Source organism: Diorhabda carinulata, chromosome 8, assembly GCF_026250575.1.
Source record: "Diorhabda carinulata isolate Delta chromosome 8, icDioCari1.1, whole genome shotgun sequence".
NCBI lineage: Eukaryota > Metazoa > Arthropoda > Insecta > Coleoptera > Chrysomelidae > Diorhabda > Diorhabda carinulata.
Genome location: NC_079467.1, coordinates 12,609,091 through 12,629,641, shown reverse-complemented (window position 1 = coordinate 12,629,641; position 20,551 = coordinate 12,609,091). Strand labels below are relative to the sequence as shown.

Sequence of the window (20,551 nt, the reverse complement as noted above, 5' to 3'; positions counted from 1 at the left end):
TTTTTTGTTGTTTGGATTTTTTAAGTAGAATAAATAGCACAGTTAAAAAGATTACTGGTATTTCAACAAGACGGAGCTCCCCCACACTATGCTATGCCTGTCCGACAATTTTTAAACGAAACATTCCCCGCTCGTTGGATAGGTAGAAGGGGGCAGATGATGGAGTGGCCACCTAGGTCACCGGATTTAACACCCCTAGACTTCTTTTTATGGGGGTATTTAAAAACAAAAGTTTATGCTACCCAACCAGAATCTCTGGATGATTTACGAGAGAGGATAGAAAATGAATGTCGACAATTAAATCCAGCCGTATTAAGCAATGTCAGAGAGGCATTTCAAAATAGATTATACCATTGTATGGAAGTGAATGGTACTCATTTTGAACACTTATTGTAACTTCATAATAAATAGCACAGTTAAAAAGATTAAAGAGTTTGAACTGTTGTACAACCCATTTTAGTACAGGCAAATAAGGTGAAAGTAAATAATAAGTAAAATTTGTGCTCTTAAAAGAAAAATTGTTTATCTCATAAACTAACCACTTTAACCTACAAGTATTATACATTTTTGAAAGCAGCTCAAAGAGGAGTATCCAAATTTTACATAAAAAATATGAAAAGTAATTTAAAAAAATAAAGGGGATGCTGCTAGGGGTGAGGGGGTGGCTTTTCCAGTAAGTTTAAATAAGCCATAATGCTTGCCCCTTCCAACATAAATTGACGTGTTTTTGGATTTTTTCTAAATACCAGTATTACAAAAGTTATTAAAGGTGGATACTTTTATCTGAAAAGCACTGTATATATAAATGTTGTTGATTTTAGGTCTCTTCTGTTTTAAAATTAGTTGTTTTTTTAATAATTTTTGGAAGAAAGATTAAATTTGACGTTTCGTCTTTTCAAAATATTTTGATAAAGACTTGAAGAAAACTCGACCACCCGTTCTCGTTTTTCCTGTGACTAGAATTTTTTGCGAGACGCTTACACAATTTGCGTGCATGTCCTGCCTTAATATAATTCAATGTCTATCTCATATTCTTGGAGAGTTTCGTCACGCTTCTGCCTTTGGCCCTTCAGCTGCTATTGGTACTGTTGTTCAAGATGTTTTTGACCATATCTCGTGTCCAACCTCTTCTTCAGCTGCTCGAAATCATCAATATCTAGAAGAATTATCGTCTGGAGTATATCTATGCGTCTCCTCGCAGTGCAATGGTCAAGTTCATGGCTTTTTCTTTATCACACCAATAATTCACTCTAGCGGCTGCCTCAAGCTGTTTAACGTAACTGGTACAAGATATATTGCCGTCGAACTAGTGTTTCTGTATTGCAAGATTTCGTGTGTTCGATCTCCTTTTCTTCTTTTAGAATATCTTCTGTTCTCAAATTTGCAATGTTTCTTCTTAAATCCTTGATTTACTTGTCAATCGTTGTCATTCTATTCTCCATATTCGATTGCATCTTCTCATTCATCATTGTCATCTTATTATCAATATCAGTTGCCATAAATTGTTTTCATCTTATTTTCGATATCCGATTGTATTTTCTCATTCCTTGATGTCATCTTATTCTCGTAAACAATTTTAAGGATGACATTTTGTTTTCCATGTCAGCGGCTATGTCAGTTTTTAATAAGAAAATATCCGCAGAAATATCGTTCCTCAGATTCGACATACCGTCTTTCATAGTAGGAATCTTCTGGGATTTCAGTTCCGTCAATTTCTTGTCACCAAATCTCTTAGCCATGTTTATGTCACTATGTATTTACCCGACACCTCATACCAATGTAATGTTTTCCTTATTTATTTTACACTCTTTCTAATGTAAATTTATAAACACTGTCTACTTAGGTTCTTAATTTATTTGAACACACTTCACACTATACTTTACTAATTTCTTCGGTTACTTTTCTATTTCGTTCTATTTACTATGACTTATTTGTTTAAAAAAAACAATATAAACAAATTACCTGCTATGTTAAAAACAAACATCAAAAGAATTCCGCGGTATATCAAACGTATGTATTTCACTCCACGGCCCATATCGCGGACTTGTTCTTAAGAATATTAAGTATACTTTTCTGAACGATGACTAAGTTTCATAAATATGACTTGGTTATTAATCAGAATGCCGTTTTGAGACTGTCCGATATCTTCATCTTTTGGATTGAAGTACAAGATCATCTTGAGTTGAACTAGTTGATCTATTATGTCGAAAACAGATTTAACGATTTGAAGCTGGAAATAATTTGGAATCTTCCAGGAAACTATGAAACTATGAATGCCTTTCGTCTAGAAGTTTATAGGTGATGCTAATAAGGAAAAAGTAGGCTTGCATTTTAATGAAAATCAAATTGCGCCATTCACCTCACTATTTTAGGTAGTTTATATAATGTTATTAATACTGAACACACTACTACTATACCAAAACTCACAATTACACCATCTGACGTGCGATGCGATAACCAAGTTATCGTCTTCAGAGACTGAAGTTTACCTTACCCTTAGTTGGGATATTGAAACATATTAGAGTGTTAAATAGGCAGAAGGTTTAAAAATTTGACTGTCGTTTCAAATATGCGTTATGTTCACACAATGTATTGTGGACATTGAAGTTATCAACAAATATTTATAAGCTTTATAAGTTTATTTTTGCACTTCGCGGTAGAGGCAATGGTGTTTACTTTTGGTAAAAGTAGAGGTATAGGAATTGCTTTATGCAAAAATTGATGCGCCACCGGTGCAGTTGGTCAATATTTACTGATACATTTTCTTAAGAAAAAATAATTGGGTTCGTAGAGGAGAATGGGCAATTGCAACTTCTTTGTACGGCTATGAATGCTTAAATTGAATTTGACAAATATTTAATTTGATAATAATGGAGAGTCAGAGTTAACATTTTTGTAGAAATCAGCAAGACGCAGGATATAGCTGGGTTGGAAATTACTTACATTGATTAACGAACATTGCGGTATCATCTTTTTTATGATATATTAAATTCATTTGATCTAGGAAATAATAATTTCAAATTGAAAATTCAAATAATTGATACAACAAATGACTTTATTTTCGAAATTTTTTCTAGCAAACAAGTTGTTTATGATAAATTATTCCATCGAATCAAAAACAGCAAAAAATAAACTTAATAATCTAAAGAAAATGTCGCCTTCAAGTTACCATTACTTAATACTCTTAATAGTCTCATACAATGTATGAAAGTTGTTAATTTTAAGTTGAAGGGTTGCAAGGAATTTACTTTTTTTTACGAAATTTTGGGCCCTACTTTAAGACACTAAAAAATCAAACTGTGCTCTTCCCTATACTCCTCTAATCTGCGAGGATTCTTATGCGGGACATCCTTAGTATGTATCAAGCTAGTAGTTACTCAAGACGTTGATTATTTTATAGAATTTATTTTCTCAAAATATAAAATATGTATAGATTAAACTAAGGTTATTTATTACTCAAAATAATCATTGTTTCAATAGAAAAAGTGCTTTAAATAAGTACAGTGTAATCTATGCCCATCTTTTAAGATTTTGAAAAAACAAATGCTAACAATAATTCAACATCATCAGTAAATACCTAACCTTACCTACCATATAAAAATCCAACTTTATCCGTAACGACCTAATTTAATCAAACCTATAAAAATCTAATGCATTGACAATCTAAACTATGGAGCACCTACTGAATTTATTGTACAGTTTGTAAACAATAGTCTAACAAATGTATACAATTTAAATCATTATTATTTTGTAAAGGATTCGTTTGATGTTTCTAATCAACTTGATAATATTAAATTACCAGACAACTATGTGTTGACTAGCTTAATTTTAATTTTCAATAATGTGCAAGAGTCATAGACAAAAATTGGGAACAGATCAGAAATCATTGAAAATCATTCTAATATGAAGACGCAATTTTAAATTTATCTAAATTTCTTTTTAATAATACGTATTTTATTTTGATAATAAATTTTATAAACAAACTTTTGGTACGCCAATGGCTGCTTGATGTTGGTGATATTATTGATTAAGCGCCAAGTGATGGCATGAAGAAAATCTTACATACTTTTGATAGTTATAATCCAATTCATCATAGAGTGGAAGACGTCGATAATTCCATATCATTTCTGGACACGAGGTTTATTCGCAGATGGCATACTTCCATCGTGCTAGATTGGTACAGGAATCCGTGTAGCTCGGATAGATACCTGAATCACCATTCATACCACAATCAATATATGAAACAAATGAAACATTGAATATCTCTAATCCCATTTTTCATAATAAAATATCTTTTTCTGGAAAACTCTCATCTTCGCAAACGCTGTTCAACACATTATCATCGATACATGAACATAGTTCAAATTATTTAAACTCAAACTAATATAATTTATACTTCAATGTTAACAATTTTAACAATTAAATCTATCTTTTCCAAAGCAAAAGATGAACTTCTCCTTTTTCATTTACAAATATTATTTACAACATATACTAGGGGAATAATGATTTGTCAAAGTTAAGAGTTTTTGGATCTAAAGTGTGGTAAGTGCAATTACCGAAGATAAATAAAATGGAAGCGAGAGAAAGGGAAGGTAGGATAGTAAGATTTCGAATTTGGGACCCATAGGTAAATAAAATTATTATTTCGCGGAATGTAAATTTTGATGAGTCACAAATTAATTTTTTTAAAAAGAATGTGGATAAATAGAACATAACAGTTAAAAAGAATCAAATAGAACCAGAAGATTTTGACAAAGTGTCTTCAAGTATCTATACTCAACAGTAGAAGTTTTTGAAACAAAATTAGCAAATTTAGATGTGCCTAAATACCGAATAATATGCAATTGTAGGCTAATTTCACATCAAATCAATAGAAATGTTCGGTGGCGTTTAAAATAATGGTGAAAATGAGAATTTTCTTGATTGAAATAATCAAATTCAATCAAAGTGATTTTAAGCAAAGTTCGGTGATTTGAGCATAATCAATATATTTGCACATTTTTTTACAGATAAATATAGTTGTCAATGTAATTAGTTTCTCTTAAGTAAAATTCTTTATAGTGTCATGTCATTTCCGTGATAAATACGTCGCTGTGTTAGAGGGTATACGCAATAACATTGAACTAAGCGAGATAGTAGAGAGGAATGATGGCGCCGAGAGTCCTGGAAACAGGGAATAACTGGAACATCGAACAATGGAAACAATATTCTTCCACACTTCTGAACTTTCTAATTTTTGAAGCCTTGTTCGGAGTATATATACTGAATATATATGTATATGTATATGTATATGTATATTTATATGTATATGTATATGTATATGTATATATATATATATATATATATATATATATATATATATATTTATATCAGAAATTTTGTGGACTCTATTTTTCATCTGTTTATCTGATTTCATCTGATTAATTTAATTTTAGTGTGACGTGGGTGATATGAATGATAATTGATATATCTTCCAGAATTTATTGGTTTCCTATACCAGTCAATCAAAATTTTATTATTTTTGTTTCTGATCAATTTAGTATCAAGAAAAGGTACCGATTTTTCAGTATTCTCCTTTTCTATAGTAAATTGTATATAGGAATCGATACTATTGAAGAAAAATACTTTCTAATGAAGTATAATTTGAAGGGTAAAACAGATATTATTGGTGTTCCAAAAATTTGTTGGTAATTTTTATTATTATAAGAGAAATATGTATTGTTAAAAATGAATGTTATTAATTCTAATAGAGTTTCTTTATTAAGTTTGCAATTTTTACTCTATTTATGTTGTAGAGCTTTAAAACATATATTTAAGTGTACTTTACTAAATAGAGATATTACATCCAATCCTAACAATACATAATTAGGTGGTTATAAGATATTAGTAAAAGTTACTTTGATTAAAATCAAAGAAACTTCATACCTATTTAGTAATGTACACTTAAATATATATATATATATATATATATATATATGTGTTTAGCCACCATATATATATATATATATATATATATATATATATATATATATATATATATATATGGTGGCTAAACACCCCAGATGGGGTAACGCCGCTCTTACGAGCTTTCTAGATCTTTTTTTTTTTTTTTCTTTGTTTCGAGGTAGATCAGTCCCCATTCTCTTCTGTTTATATCTTGTGGCACATATCCTGCCAGGCTCGTCTATCTTTCGTTTTTTCTTGCCAGTTCCACATCCCAATTCTCTTAAGGTCGTCTTTTACCTCTTGCCACCATGTAGACCTTGGTCTTCCTCTTCTTCTAGCACTTCCAGGGGTCCAATCTAATATTGAGTACGCTACTGTTTCCTCTCCTGCTCTCCATACATGTCCCAGCCATCTTGCTCTTTGTTGTTTAATTTTTCTTACTATGTCCTCTTTAATTTCTTGTGCTATTTCATGGTTCATTCAGATTCGGTACTCATTTTCTGTTAGTTTTACTGGTCCTAATATTGTTCTTAATATTTTTCTCTCAACAATTCTTAAGTCTTCTTCTTGCTTTTTTGTCATAGTCATAGTTTCTGCAGCATACATCATGACCGGTCTAATAACTGTTTTATATATTCTCATTTTTGTACTTTTTCCTAGTATTTTGTTTTGCAGTAGTTTTTTGTTAGCGTAATATGCCCTGTTAGCTGCTGTTATTTTTTCTTTGACTTCTGCCTCTTTATTTCCGTCACTACTTAAGGTTGTTCCTAAGTACTTGAATGTATCTACTTCCTCAAAATCAAAATTTCCAATTTTTATTTTTTGTTTACCTCCTATAATACGTTTATCTAGCCTCATTATTTTTGTTTTCTTTTCATTTATTTTGAGACCCATTTTACTTCCTTCTAGTACTATTTCCTTTAGCATTTCTTCCATTGTGTTTCGACTTCTTGTGATAAGTGCTATGTCGTCTGCATATGCTACTATTTGTCCACTTCTAGTTTTTATTGTTCTCTTGTCTATTTTACGCATCACATATTCCAGTGCCAAATTGAATAGCGTCGTTGATAAAGCATCCCCCTGTCTTACACCCTGATTTATTTCAAATTCTTCTGTGTTCCCCACTTGTGTCCTTACTGTGACTGTTGTTTTCTTCATTGTACACTGTATTAGTTTTCTTAGTTTGGGGTGTATTCCCAGTTCTTTTAGTGCCGACATGAGCTTACTTCTTTTTATCGAATCAAACGCTTGTTCAAAATCTATGAAGAGTATTTCCACTTCCATTTTATACTCATGCGCTTTCTCCATTATCTGCTTGACCGTATGGATAGCATCTATTGTAGATTTTCCAGATGTAAACCCGGTTTGGTACTGTCCAATTATGGTTTTGGTTTGTTTTGAAATTCTTTTTTGTATGAGTGTTGACAGTATTTTGTATGCGGTGTTTAGCATCGTGAGTCCTCTGTAATTCTTACATATCTGTTGATCCCCTTTTTTGTGTGTAGTAATAATTTCACCAGTTTCCCAATCCTCAGGCATTTTTTCTTCGATCCATATCTTTTTGATCAATTCATATAGCCGATATTGGAGGTCAAAGCCTCCATATTTTATTAGCTCCATATTAGTGCCATCTAATCCAGGTGCTTTTCCATTGCGGCTTTTATTGATTATTTCATAGATTTCCTCTCTTGTTGGTTCATCCGTATTTTCGGTTGCATTTTCTAGATCTTCTATTTGTTGATATTCTTCATCTTGGAGTACTTCTTTATCTGTAAGTATTTCCTTAAAATATTGCGTCCATGTCATTTTGTACTGGTGTTCATCTTCCGTAACTTTTCCGTTGCTATCCTTTATGCCTTTTATCTTCCCTTTATTTACCTTATTTTGTTCATTTATGCTCTTATAGAACTTCTTCGAGTTTATATTTATATTTTCCCTTTCTATTTCCTTTATTTTGCTGTCTATCCAATTTCTTTTTGCTCTTGTATTAACACTTTTTGATTCATTTCTTAACTCATTATATTTTTGTAAGTCCTGTTGCTTGCCAGTTTGGATCCATTTTAGTCTTGCCCCGTTTTTTTTATTTAGTATTTCATGACAATTTTCATTATACCAGCCTTTATTTGTTGTTTTTTCTTTTATTCCGACATGTTCTGCTGCTGCTTATTTTATACAGTCTTTGATTTGTACCCACTCCGTTTGTATATCATTTGACTTTGTCTGTTCTCTTAATTTTTTTGTTAAAGTATCTCTGTATTTTTTTTCTTGCATTTGTGTGGTTCAATTTTTCAATGTTCCATTTCTTTTTTTTAGCATCTCTTCTACATCTTTTAACCTTCTGCTTTATAGTTGCTGTAACTAGAAAGTGGTCCGTATCTGCGCAAGCTCCCCTAAATGTTCGGACATCCTTTACAGAGCTTTGTTTCCTTCTTGTTATTAATATATGGTCTATTTGCGTGAATGTTTTGTTGTCCGGGGCACTCCAAGTCACTTTGTGGTGGTACGGATGCTGGAATTTGGTGCTGCTTATGACCATATTCGTACTTATAGCTAAATTGCTTGTTCCATTATCATTCGTTACATTGTGTACTGTATGTTTTCCTGCAACTTGTTTTATGTAATCTTCTTGACCTATCTGTGCGTTAAAATCCCCCAGTACTATAGTTGTATCTTCCTTGGGTATTCCTTCGATTTCCTTCTCCAGATTCTCATATAGTTTTTCTTTTTCTTCTTCTTCAGCATTTTCTGTTGGTGCATACACGTTTAAGACTGATAGGTTAAAGGGGGTTGCTTTTATTCGTAAATACGCTATTCTCCCGTTTACCGCCCTAAAGTCTATTATATTGTCTTTTAGTTTTTTGCTTACTATAAAACCTGTCCCACCTTGCCCTTGTTTCTCGTTTCCTGAGTATAAGAGGGTGTACTCTTTTTTGTTTATAATTCCCTGTTCTTTCCATCTAATTTCTTGTATGGCTACTACATCCACCTCATATTTTCTTAGTTCAGCTGCTATTTCTTCCATTTTTCCTGGGGCCAGCATAGTTCTAACATTCCATGTACTAATTTTAATTTCCTTTTTTTTGTTTACTTTTTATTTATTATTTTATTTTTTTTATTTTTAGTTCTATTTCCCATTTTATTCTTGTTTTTTGCTATTTTCGGTATTGTTTCATTATCCTTTAGCACGTCCTTGATCTTGCCATTGTTTTCATTGCATATTTCCATATTACCATGGTTCATTAGTTTTTTTCGTCTCTTGAGATTTTATTTAAGTGCGCTGTCTCCATTCCAGGTGATCGTTCACTTGTCGTTCTTTTCCCACTGTTTTTTGGTAGGTTCCTTTCCATGTCCATCTGATCTTTTTGGAAACTATACATATCATAAACATTTCCTTCCACGTGCAGCTTATCGTATTTGATATGCGCTCTTTTTCCTTCTTGCCTCGCCTTCTTAAGGTAGGGTATTAGTACTTTCCTACTTTGTTGTACATTCTTGGTATAGTCCTCGTTGATCCATATATTCGTACCCTTAAGTTTTTTTGCGCTTTGTAATATTTCCATTTTCCTTTCTCCTCTATTCATTTTTACAAGTACAGGTCTATTCTTATTTCCAGCAAAGTTTCCTATTTTTCTTATTTCACTTGCCTCTACGTTTAAGCTTACATTTATGCCGGTTTTATTTAGAGCACGTTCGACTTTTCTTTTAACCTCTTCCAATTTCTCGTTTTCATTATCTTCAATGCCATGGATTATAATATTGTTTCTCTTTATTTCGCGCTCAATCATTTCCTTTCTCGCTTCCTGTTTCTGTATCGTTTGTCTTAACTGTTCGTTTTCTGTTCTTATTTTTGCCATTTCTTGATTATTCTGATCTAATTTGTTGTCAATAGCCATTATTTTTTCATTTAAAGCTATAAACATTGCTTTTATTTCCTCCATGTCTTCATTCCTTTTTTCCATTTTTTGTCCGCTAACCACAGTTTAACAAATCAAGCGTACCGGAGGCGCTATTAGTCAAAAGCCTACTCGGTTCAACTTTCAACACGCCAGCGATCTGACCCAGTTTGCCAAACCGTCGTTAAATTCTTAATCCGCCTCTGTATTTTTATTTCTATTGGAATAGTAGATGCGATAGCAGCTGGTTTTCGCTTATCTTTTGCTTCTTTTTTTTCTGATGTTAACAATTATTACTTGCTGAATTTTAATGGATTATAAATTTACTTTACTTTTATTATTTTATCGGTCAATCCACTGATAAATAACTAATTAAAACTAACTTACTGTTATGATATATCAATCCTCAAAGGTTGTACACTATTTTTATAATTTATTTTTCACTTTTCACTAGTTTTTCTTGGGTTTTATGTAGACCGATCTAACACACTTCTGTTCACTAGCGAGCCAGGCTCTACAACATAAATGGAGCGATATAAGTAAAAATTGCAAATTTAATAAAGAAATTCTATTAGAATTAATAACATTCATTTTTAACAATACATATATCTCTTATAATAATAAAAATTACCAACAAATTTTTGGAACAATGGTGTCTTCAATATCCCCTATATTAGCAGATTATGTAATGGATTATATCTTGGATATTGTAATATCTGTTTTACCCTTCAAATTATTCTTCATCAAAAAGTATAGACGATATAATGATATCCCTCCCATATAATGAAATTGATAATTTTTTATTTTACTTCAATAGTTTCGGTCCAATATTTAAATACCTTCACCATATATAAAATCAGTTACTCCTAAACTTTCTGGAATCTTTAAACAACACAACATTGAAATAGAATACAGTAAAACACTTGATATTCAATCTATTATGATAGACGTTCATTAGCGACTCATGCATATCATGAAGGATAAAATATGAATTATGAATCTGCCAAAATTTTGACAACTGAGAAAAACTACAAAAAACGTTTATTTTTAGAAACAACATATTTTGCCGGAAATGATCAATGCATTAATAAGAAAACTGATTTGAATAACCTTAGTGTAATTTATGCATATCTCTTAGTTTTTGAAAAAACAAATTCTATGAAAATTCAAAGAAATTAACAACCAACTAACCTCACCTAACCTATAAATTTCAACTTTACTTATAACGACCTAGCCTACAAAATTTATTGTCATTTATATTCATTCATTTATATTCTAGCCAATGATTCAACTACATTCATAACGACCTAACCTATTGAAATTTAATGTTATCTATAAATTTACCAATCAATATTGAACATCATTCACAACAACTCATCTTTATCTATCCTATAAAAATTCAACGTCATTCATAATCTAACCAATCAAAAATAATTGAAAATTCCTATAGTAACCAGAATCAATATTTCAATTAATCAATATTTCTATCAACGTCAATTTGAATATTGAATTTTGAATTCTATGAGTTTAAAAGTTTTAATAATATCAAAAATCACCGGAAATCTTCTTGATTTTAGGTCTAATTTTAAAACAATATAAACCCTAAATCAAGAACATTTAGATGCATTCATGTATCAAAAGGTCTAAGAACTTCTCCGAGCTTTCAAATACTTATGTATTCATCGTCTGGGACTGAAATTATGGTCACATACAATATAAGAAATATGTATAAATGTATAAAAATAATAAAATTTCTACTTATAATATATGATTAAGATTCTCGGTGTAAGTAAAAATTTTATCATTTTTATACTTATTTCTGATATTGTATCTGACCATAATTTCAGTCCCAGACGATGAATACATAAGTATTTGAAAGCTCGGAAAATACATTAGAGTTTGATGTTTCGTTGCCACGTTCCCAATAAGAAACCACTCATAATATTGCTGACATTACTTCGTTACAATTACTGTTACTGTTTTGCTTTTTAATTTCTGATAGTCTCTGTTTATTCTTTTCTTGAATATGTTTTTTATCATTTTTTTTACTTTTTGAACAAATGAGCATCTAAATTCAGAATCTTATAGTTGGATAGATCCATCAGCCAAAGTTGATATCACTGATCTTTTTTTTAGTTAAAATGACACGAATTGAAGTTCAAATATCTTGAGGACCAAGTTGGTTTCGTATACCTTATGTTATTGTTAATTTCATATAATCTGACAATAGGAAAAATGATTTTATTATTTCGTCCGTTTTCGATTGTGAATTGAATTTTTTTATGATAAGAATTGATTTATTATTTGTTTTCAATTTGATTCTTTGATACGGCAGTAATGCAATCATCTACATATCAGAGAAAGAATGGATTATCTATATCAAGTTTGGTTAGGACAGTTTTCTCGAGATCTTCCATTACTAATTGTACTATAACACTTGAAATGGAAATAGCACATAGCACAACCATCAATTTGTTTGTAAATTTCAATTTCATATTTGAAGTATGTTGTTGTATATCTTTTATTAATTGATTGTAGTCTCTGTTTATCCTTTTCTGAATGTTGTTTTTCATTTTTTTGTTTTTGAACAGATTAGCATATAAATTCAGAATCTTATAGTTGGATAGATCTATCAGCCAAACTTCATATCACATATATCTTTTTTGTGACTTATAATGACACGAATTGAAGTTCAAATATCTTGAGGATTAAGTTGGTTTTATATACCATTGTGTTCTTATGTTATTGTTAATTTTATATAATGTAACATCAAGAAAATTGATTTTATTAATTTGTCCGATTTCGATTGTGAATTGAAGTTTTTTTCCTTGAAATCACTTGTATTTTTGATATAGTATTGTTTTGGTCTAATTTTTTTCTCAAAATATTTTTCTCATAATTAGATAATGGGGTAAGAGGAGTTTGAATACTTGAACCAATCAGTCGAAGGAGAATTGTCAGGCTTGTGCAGCTTTGGTAAACTACATATTTTACGAGGCAAGGCATTGTGAATTTTCAATTTTTTTGCATCTGATGGCGAAATAAAGAGTTGTTCTTCCCAAGATCGAATGAGATCATTATTTTGTTTTTGATAAGAATTCGTAGGGTCTTGTTTTATTTTTTTGTAAGTTGTCCTGTCGTTCAATAATTTTATCAATTTGTTATTATAATCTTCTGATTTCATAATAACAGTTTTATTAAATTTAACTGCTTTCAAAATTTTGAGTTTTCTGTTCTGATTGATGAATTCTTTGGTTTTAGTTATATTTTGAGGTTTGAAATTGTTCTGTATACAGGGTGTTTTTATATTCTACCGACAACGCCCTACCACAGAGAGATTTCCATAAATAATTTATTTGGATATAGAAATACGAACCCTAACGGGGCCTAGTTGTTGAGATATAGTGTATTCAAAATGTTAAATTAGAAATATGCCTTTAAACAAATGCAGGTAATTAAATACTACTCAAAATTTCTAAATTATAATCTAGTAGGTACGTGTAATATTTTTGATAGTTCGTGACACGCAGTTTTTACATTAATTTTGCTGTTATAAAATGAATTTTTCATTTGAGTTGAGTTGACCGATATGTTGATGATTTTCGGAGAAACTCGACAAAATGATAGAATGACAGCTCGTTTATACCAAAAAAAATTTCGCAATCGTCTAATTCCATTCTACATTTGCAAGTATTAAAAGGAGGCTGAAAGAAACCGGAAACTTGTTAATTAAAAGAAATAATGCTGGAAAGCAACGCACAACAAGGACTGTGTATCTGGAAAAGGAAATATTTGATTATATGAAAAGCCATTTTCTAAGTAAGTCGCACTTAAGAGTAGACCATTCTACTGTATGGAAAGTTTTAAAAGAACAAGTTTTACACCCATACAAATTGGCCAAATTTTCAAACTGGTATTTATAAAAGTGTTCCGGTAATTTGTGGGTGGGTATGGATGGGATTGCTTAATCAGGCCTTACATTTTACCAAAGAAAGTAAATGGAGCAATTTATACGTGCTTTCTGGAAGAAATGTTGGATGAATTATTGGAGAATGTACCGTTAAATATTGGACAACACATGTGGTAATTATTTAAACAGACGTTTCAGAGAAAAATGGATTAGTCGGGGTGGACTCAATTGTTAGCCTCCAAGATCACCTGACTTAAATCCTATCGATTTTTGATATGGGGCTGTTGAATTTCTCTGAGCAAAATTGAATCCTATTTTACAAATTATTTTTTATTTTAGTATTTTAACATTATGCTTAGATTTTATGTTTAAGGAAACTTAACATTTAGTTGAAAGATATTTTAGAAAAGGAAAAGTAAGTCCTACCTCTATTTTATGACCCCGGACACATGGGTTACACAAAGGACTCTTTTTACTTTTCGGAGTAATGCATATATTTTAGTAAAACATCTGTAATTTTACGATTCTTAAGGAGAGGCTTAGACCTCATTGTAAATATTTTATTATTAGTTTTTTAGTTAGTACAAACCGACTCTTTCAAGCGTGAGGACGCTTCTCGAAAACGTAGTCTTTTAAATAAAGACTTAATATATGAATGTTAACCACTGTGTATTTCATTTATAAATATAAAACCTAATAATCACGATTACCTATCCATAACTTTCAACAGGTTATGGGCCCAGATAACGTGAATAATTAAATCGTGAAAATAGTGAACTTAAATAATAATTTGTGATCGAAATCAAACTTGTAAAAGGACTTGTTAGACATTCCACAATTAAGTGATAATTGTAGTGTGTGTATAAAAAATATTTTAAATAGAAGATATATTAAGTGAATTATTTTATTGTGAGTGAATTGAGATAATTCGACACAATGACAAATTCTAACTTAAATTCGCAAAGAGTAATAACTCCTTTTAATGGACAGAATTATAGTATTTGGAAGAAGAGAGTGCACCTACTGTTGAAAGAGCACCATATACTCAGCATTATTGACGAAGAAATTCCTGTGTTTCCAAATGATAAATGGAATAAAAAGAATGACGTTGCCCATAGTATTGTCGGTTCGCTTTTGGCGGACTCGCTGCTTCATTTTACGGATGTGACATATGCTAAGAATATTTTTGAAAAATTAGATTCTGTATATGATCGAAAAAGTTTTCCAACACAAATGATGATGAATCAAAGACTTTCAGAATTAAAATTAGCGCCTGATATGCCACTAAGAGAACACTTTTCAATTTTTGATACGTACGTAAATGATCTGCTAGCGTCTGGATCAATAATAGATGAAGCAGGTAAAGTACTTAGTTTATTAAAAACACTTCCATCATCGTATGAAGCAGTATCTATTGCAATCGAAACATTACGTGAAGATCAACTAGATTTAGACTTTGTAAAATCGCGTTTATTGAATCACGAAATTAAAGTGAAAGGACAAAATCGTGATACTAGTACAAAAATATTAGTTGCCGAAAATAGTGATAAATCGAGTGAAAAGAAGTTTCCCTTCCGGAGATCAAATTATAATGGAAAATCAAAATTTAAGAACGGTCACAAGCCATCCAAGAATTTTAAAAACTCTTTTAAAAGTAAAAATAAAACAAAATGCTATCAGTGTGGCCGCATAGGACATATAAGAAGAGATTGCATTTACTTTAAGAAAAACCAAGAGTACAACGAACGAAAAACAACTAAGGCTGCTCAAATTGCTCAATCAGTGGAACCGAATTAGCAAGCTATCACTTTTATGGCTGGTGGAAATAAATTAATTGCAACAAATCAAAATAAAATTGTTTTCTTGCTAGATTCCGGAGCATCCGATCATATTATAAACAGAGAAGACATCGCCAGAACATTTGAGCCACTTGAAACACCAATTAAAATTTTGGTTGCCAAGAGCGAGCAGTACATTTCAGCAACCAAACGAGGTTCAATTAATGTGACAACCAACAAAGACGTAAAGGTGACAATTGGAGAAGTTCTTTACAGTCCAGAAGTCCCATACAATCTACTGTCGGTTTCCAAGCTCCAAAAGTCAGGCATGGTCATCTTGTTCGATCAGCATGGAGTAAAGATAAGTAAAAATGGTACACTTATCATGCAAGGTAAGCCACTAAATAGTTTGACGCAAATAAACTTTACTATTGAAAATTACGAAATAAATTCTGTCGTCAAAATACTCGACAATAAGAAAATAAATTATGACATTTGGCATAAGAGATTAGGTCATATAAGTAAGGATAAATTTGTAAAATTAAAGATACATAATATGATAGACGATTTCGAAGAAATAAAAGAAATTAATCCGATTGATAAGATATGTGAAGCTTGTATTAATGGCACGCAAACTCGATTACCTTTCAATAAAGTTAAAAATCGAGATCATGTAAGAAGACCATTGTTTATTGTACATTCTGATGTATGTGGTCCAATCACTCCGACGGCACTAAATGATAAAAATTATTTTGTCTTATTTCTTGATCATTATACTCATTATTGTGTAGTATATTTGCTTAAACATAAATCAGAGGTGTTTTCAGTATTTAAAGATTTTGTCGCGAAAAGTGAATCACATTTCAATCTCAAATTAAATTACTTACTTATACATAGATAACGGTAGAGAATATTTATCAAATGATATGAAAGATTACTGTAAAAATAAAGGCATAACTTATCATTTAACAGTTCCGCGAACTCCTCAATTAAATGGCGCTGTTGAACGTATGGTTAGAACAATTACAGAAAAAGCTCGGTCAATGATAGCTGGATCTTGTTTAGATAAAGTTTTCTGGGGTGATGCAGTTTTAACAGCAACTTACTTGATAAATATTATTCCGAGTAGAGCATTAAAAATAATGAAGACACCTTATGAGTTGTGGCATAGCAAAAAGCCTTTGTTTAAATATTTAAAAGTATTTGGTTCTACTGTATATGTACATGATAAACTCAATAAAACTAAATTCGATAATAAATCTTGGAAAGGTGTACTGGTTGGTTATGAACCAAATGGTTACAGAGTATGGGATGTAGAATCTCATAAACATGCCGTTGTAAGGGATGTTATTGTGGACGAGACAAATTATATGGTGTCTCGGCCAGGTATAAAATCTGACAGAACAAATAAGGGTTCCGCAGATGAAACTGATTCATTTGAAGTTTCAGTGATGGAAAATAAATCTGATAATGATGAACCAGATAGTTTCAATAAATCTGATATTGAGAAATCAGATAGTGTATCTGATATTGAGAAATCAGATAGTGTATGTAAAACTGGTAATGATAAACCAGGTAATGAATCTGACAATGAGAAATCAGATGTACTCTGTGATCCCAGAAATAAATTTCCAAGATTAGAAATAGAAAATAGTGATTTTGACGCCAGTCGTCGGAGGAGTGAAAGGATCAGAGGTCTTCCTAAAATATCATATGATGAATCTGGTAGTCCAGAAGAATGTATGTTATCAGCTCAAATAATAATAAGTGCTGTACCGAAGTCATTTGATGAAATTAAAAATAGGCCGGATAGAGTTCAATGGGAACAAGCTATTGAAAGTGAACTTAATTCACTTGATACAAATAATACTTGGACATTAGTACCAAGACCTACTGATAAAAATATTGTAGACTGTAAATGGGTATTTACAATCAAGAATAATGAATTTGGTAGTCCTTGTAAATATAAAGCTCGTTTAGTAGCAAGAGGTTTTAGTCAGGAATATATGGTAGACTATGACGAAACTTTTGCGCCAGTTGCTAGAATATCTAGTTTTAGATTCATTGTCGCTTTTGCCAACCAGAATAATCTGTTACTACACCATATGGATGTAAAAACAGCATTTTTGAATGGCAAATTAAAAGAAGAAATTTTTATGAGAGTACCTGAGGGCGTTCAATGTAAAAAGGGTCAGGTCTGTAAATTAAACAAAGCACTTTATGGTTTGAAGCAGGCAGCCCGGTGTTGGTTTGAGGTATTTGACAAAACTTTAAAATCAATGAATTTTCAAAATTCTCCAGTAGATCGGTGCATTTATATCTTAGATTTGGGGGATATTTCCAGAAATATTTATGTCGTACTATATGTTGATGATCTTGTTATTGCCACTCTGAATAAAGATACGATGAATAGTTTAAAAGAATATTTAATGCATAAATTTCAAATGGTAGATCTTAAAGAAATAAGATTATTTCTAGGTATAAGAGTTTCCAGAACAGAGTCAGTCATAACATTAGATCAAAGTGCGTATGTAAAATTAGTTCTAGAAAAATTTAAGATGCAAGATTGTGATCCAGAAAATAGTCCTCTTGAAAACAAAATAGATTATGAAGCTTTAAATTTGGATAAAAATTGTGATAAGCCATGTCGAAGTATTATTGGTTGTTTGATGTATTTAATGATTTGTACTCGCCCAGATCTGAGTTTTTCAGTCAATATTGTTAGTAGATATATGACCAAAAATAATATTAAATTATGGCAATATTTAAAAAGAATCTTAAGATATTTAAAGGGCACAATCGATTTAAAATTAGTATAGGTATACTAGAAATCATTATAAAAATATAATAAGTGGATATGCTGATGCTGATTGGGCGGGTGATATTAATGATAGAAAAAGTACGACGGGTTATCTTTTTAAATTATACGAAAATTGTACTATCTGTTGGGCTACGAAGCGGCAGACTTCCGTGGCAGGCTCTACTCCAGAAGCTGAATATATGGCTTTGTATGAGGCTGCACGAGAAGCTCTGTGGTTGCGATCACTAGCAGAGAGTATAAAAATAATTATATCAGGTCCTATAATAATATATGAAGATAACAATGGATGCATAAGTATTGCAAATAATCCATCAAGTCACAAAAGATCGAAACATATCGATATAAAATATCACTATTCTCGTGATAAAGTAGAAAAGGGACTAATCAAATTAATTTATATGCCTACAGATCAGCAGATAGCCGATGTATTGACTAAATCACTGACAGGGGCAAAATTTATGGAGTTCAGAACAAAAATGGACTTGAAATAGTTTTTTAAGAATTTTTTTTGTAACACTATTGTAAATTGGTCTGGTAAGGTTTTCCCATAAGATGTTGGGTTTTCCCTTAAACCCTTAAGCAACAAATGTTGGACCAGGTAGAGTCATATAAGTTGATGGACTACGTTGAGAGAAGGGTCATTACGGTTTTTATTCAAGTAAAGATAATATTGTAAGAAATGTATGGAGTACTTAATACTTAAGATTTTAGTTGTAAAATATTATTATGTAGACTGTATTTTTACAAGTTTGTTTTTATGTAAGGGATTCAATCTTGAGGGGGCGTGTTGAATTTCTCTGAGCAAAATTGAATCCTATTTTACAAATTATTTTTTATTTTAGTATTTTAACATTATGCTTAGATTTTATGTTTAAGGAAACTTAACATTTAGTTGAAAGATATTTTAGAAAAGGAAAAGTAAGTCCTACCTCTATTTTATGACCCCGGACACATGGGTTACACAAAGGACTCTTTTTACTTTTCGGAGTAATGCATATATTTTAGTAAAACATCTGTAATTTTACGATTCTTAAGGAGAGGCTTAGACCTCATTGTAAATATTTTATTATTAGTTTTTTAGTTAGTACAAACCGACTCTTTCAAGCGTGAGGACGCTTCTCGAAAACGTAGTCTTTTAAATAAAGACTTAATATATGAATGTTAACCACTGTGTATTTCATTTATAAATATAAAACCTAATAATCACGATTACCTATCCATAACTTTCAACAGAGGCTGTATGAAGTCCTTAGTGTATGAAACAATAATCGAATCTGAACAAGATCTAATAGCTAGAATTCAAGCTGGAGGGGGGGCTGAAATCATTCAATCCCATCAATATTTATTCTCAAAGACCCGTTTACCAATGACAAAAGGGTGTCATAAGTGTATTGAAGTAAGCGACCCAGAGTCTAAATAACTACTATAACTTTGTCAATTGTGTTATTGTTGTAATACAGAGTTGATTAAATTTAATTTGTATTATTATTATTATTTTTATTTTCATTGCCAGTTTTGTTTTTATTGTAATACATTTTTGTTTGAAATTGAGATTATATTTTTTATTTGTTTTGAACTACCTACGCTTGATCATTATTCGAAACTGATTGAATAATTAAATATTTTGTAAATTACTTACGTGCTTGCAGACTTTTCTTTAGAGGCAAATTTCTACAACCTACAACACTTCATTTTAGCTCCATAAAAGGTTAATAGTTTTTTAATTAAAAATAATCAGGCAATTTAAAATCAAATAAAAAAAAGAATTTCCTCCAGTGGTGTGAAAATTTGGGGATAAAAGTGATAACTAACCCTGACAGCGCGGCACTGGTTAAATTTTTGCAAAGTTTGTTTATGTCAAAATATTACTTTATTAAAGAGCATATTGGTCACCAAATTTGAAAAAAAAATTGATTTATGGCAAATTTTTTATTTTGATTTAAAATTTTGAACACCCTATATTTCAGCAACTAGGCCCCGTGAGGGTTCGTATTCCTATATCAAAATCAATCATTTATGGAGATCTCTCTGTGGTTGTCGGTAGAATATAAAAACACCCTGTATACAGAACAATTTCAAACCTCAAAATATAACTAAGACCAAAGAATTTATCAATCAAAACAGAAAACTCAAAATTTTGAAAGCAGTTAAATCTAATTAAACTGTTATTATGAAATTAGAAGATTATAATAACTACAACAAC

At 30.9% G+C, this 20,551-nt stretch overlaps 1 protein-coding gene across 11 annotated transcripts in view; it reads right to left on the bottom strand.

Moving 5' to 3' along the window:
• Positions 1 to 20,551, bottom strand: part of LOC130897076 (neurobeachin) — a 735,983-nt gene that overhangs the window by 653,256 nt on the left and 62,176 nt on the right. The window lies entirely within an intron of this gene.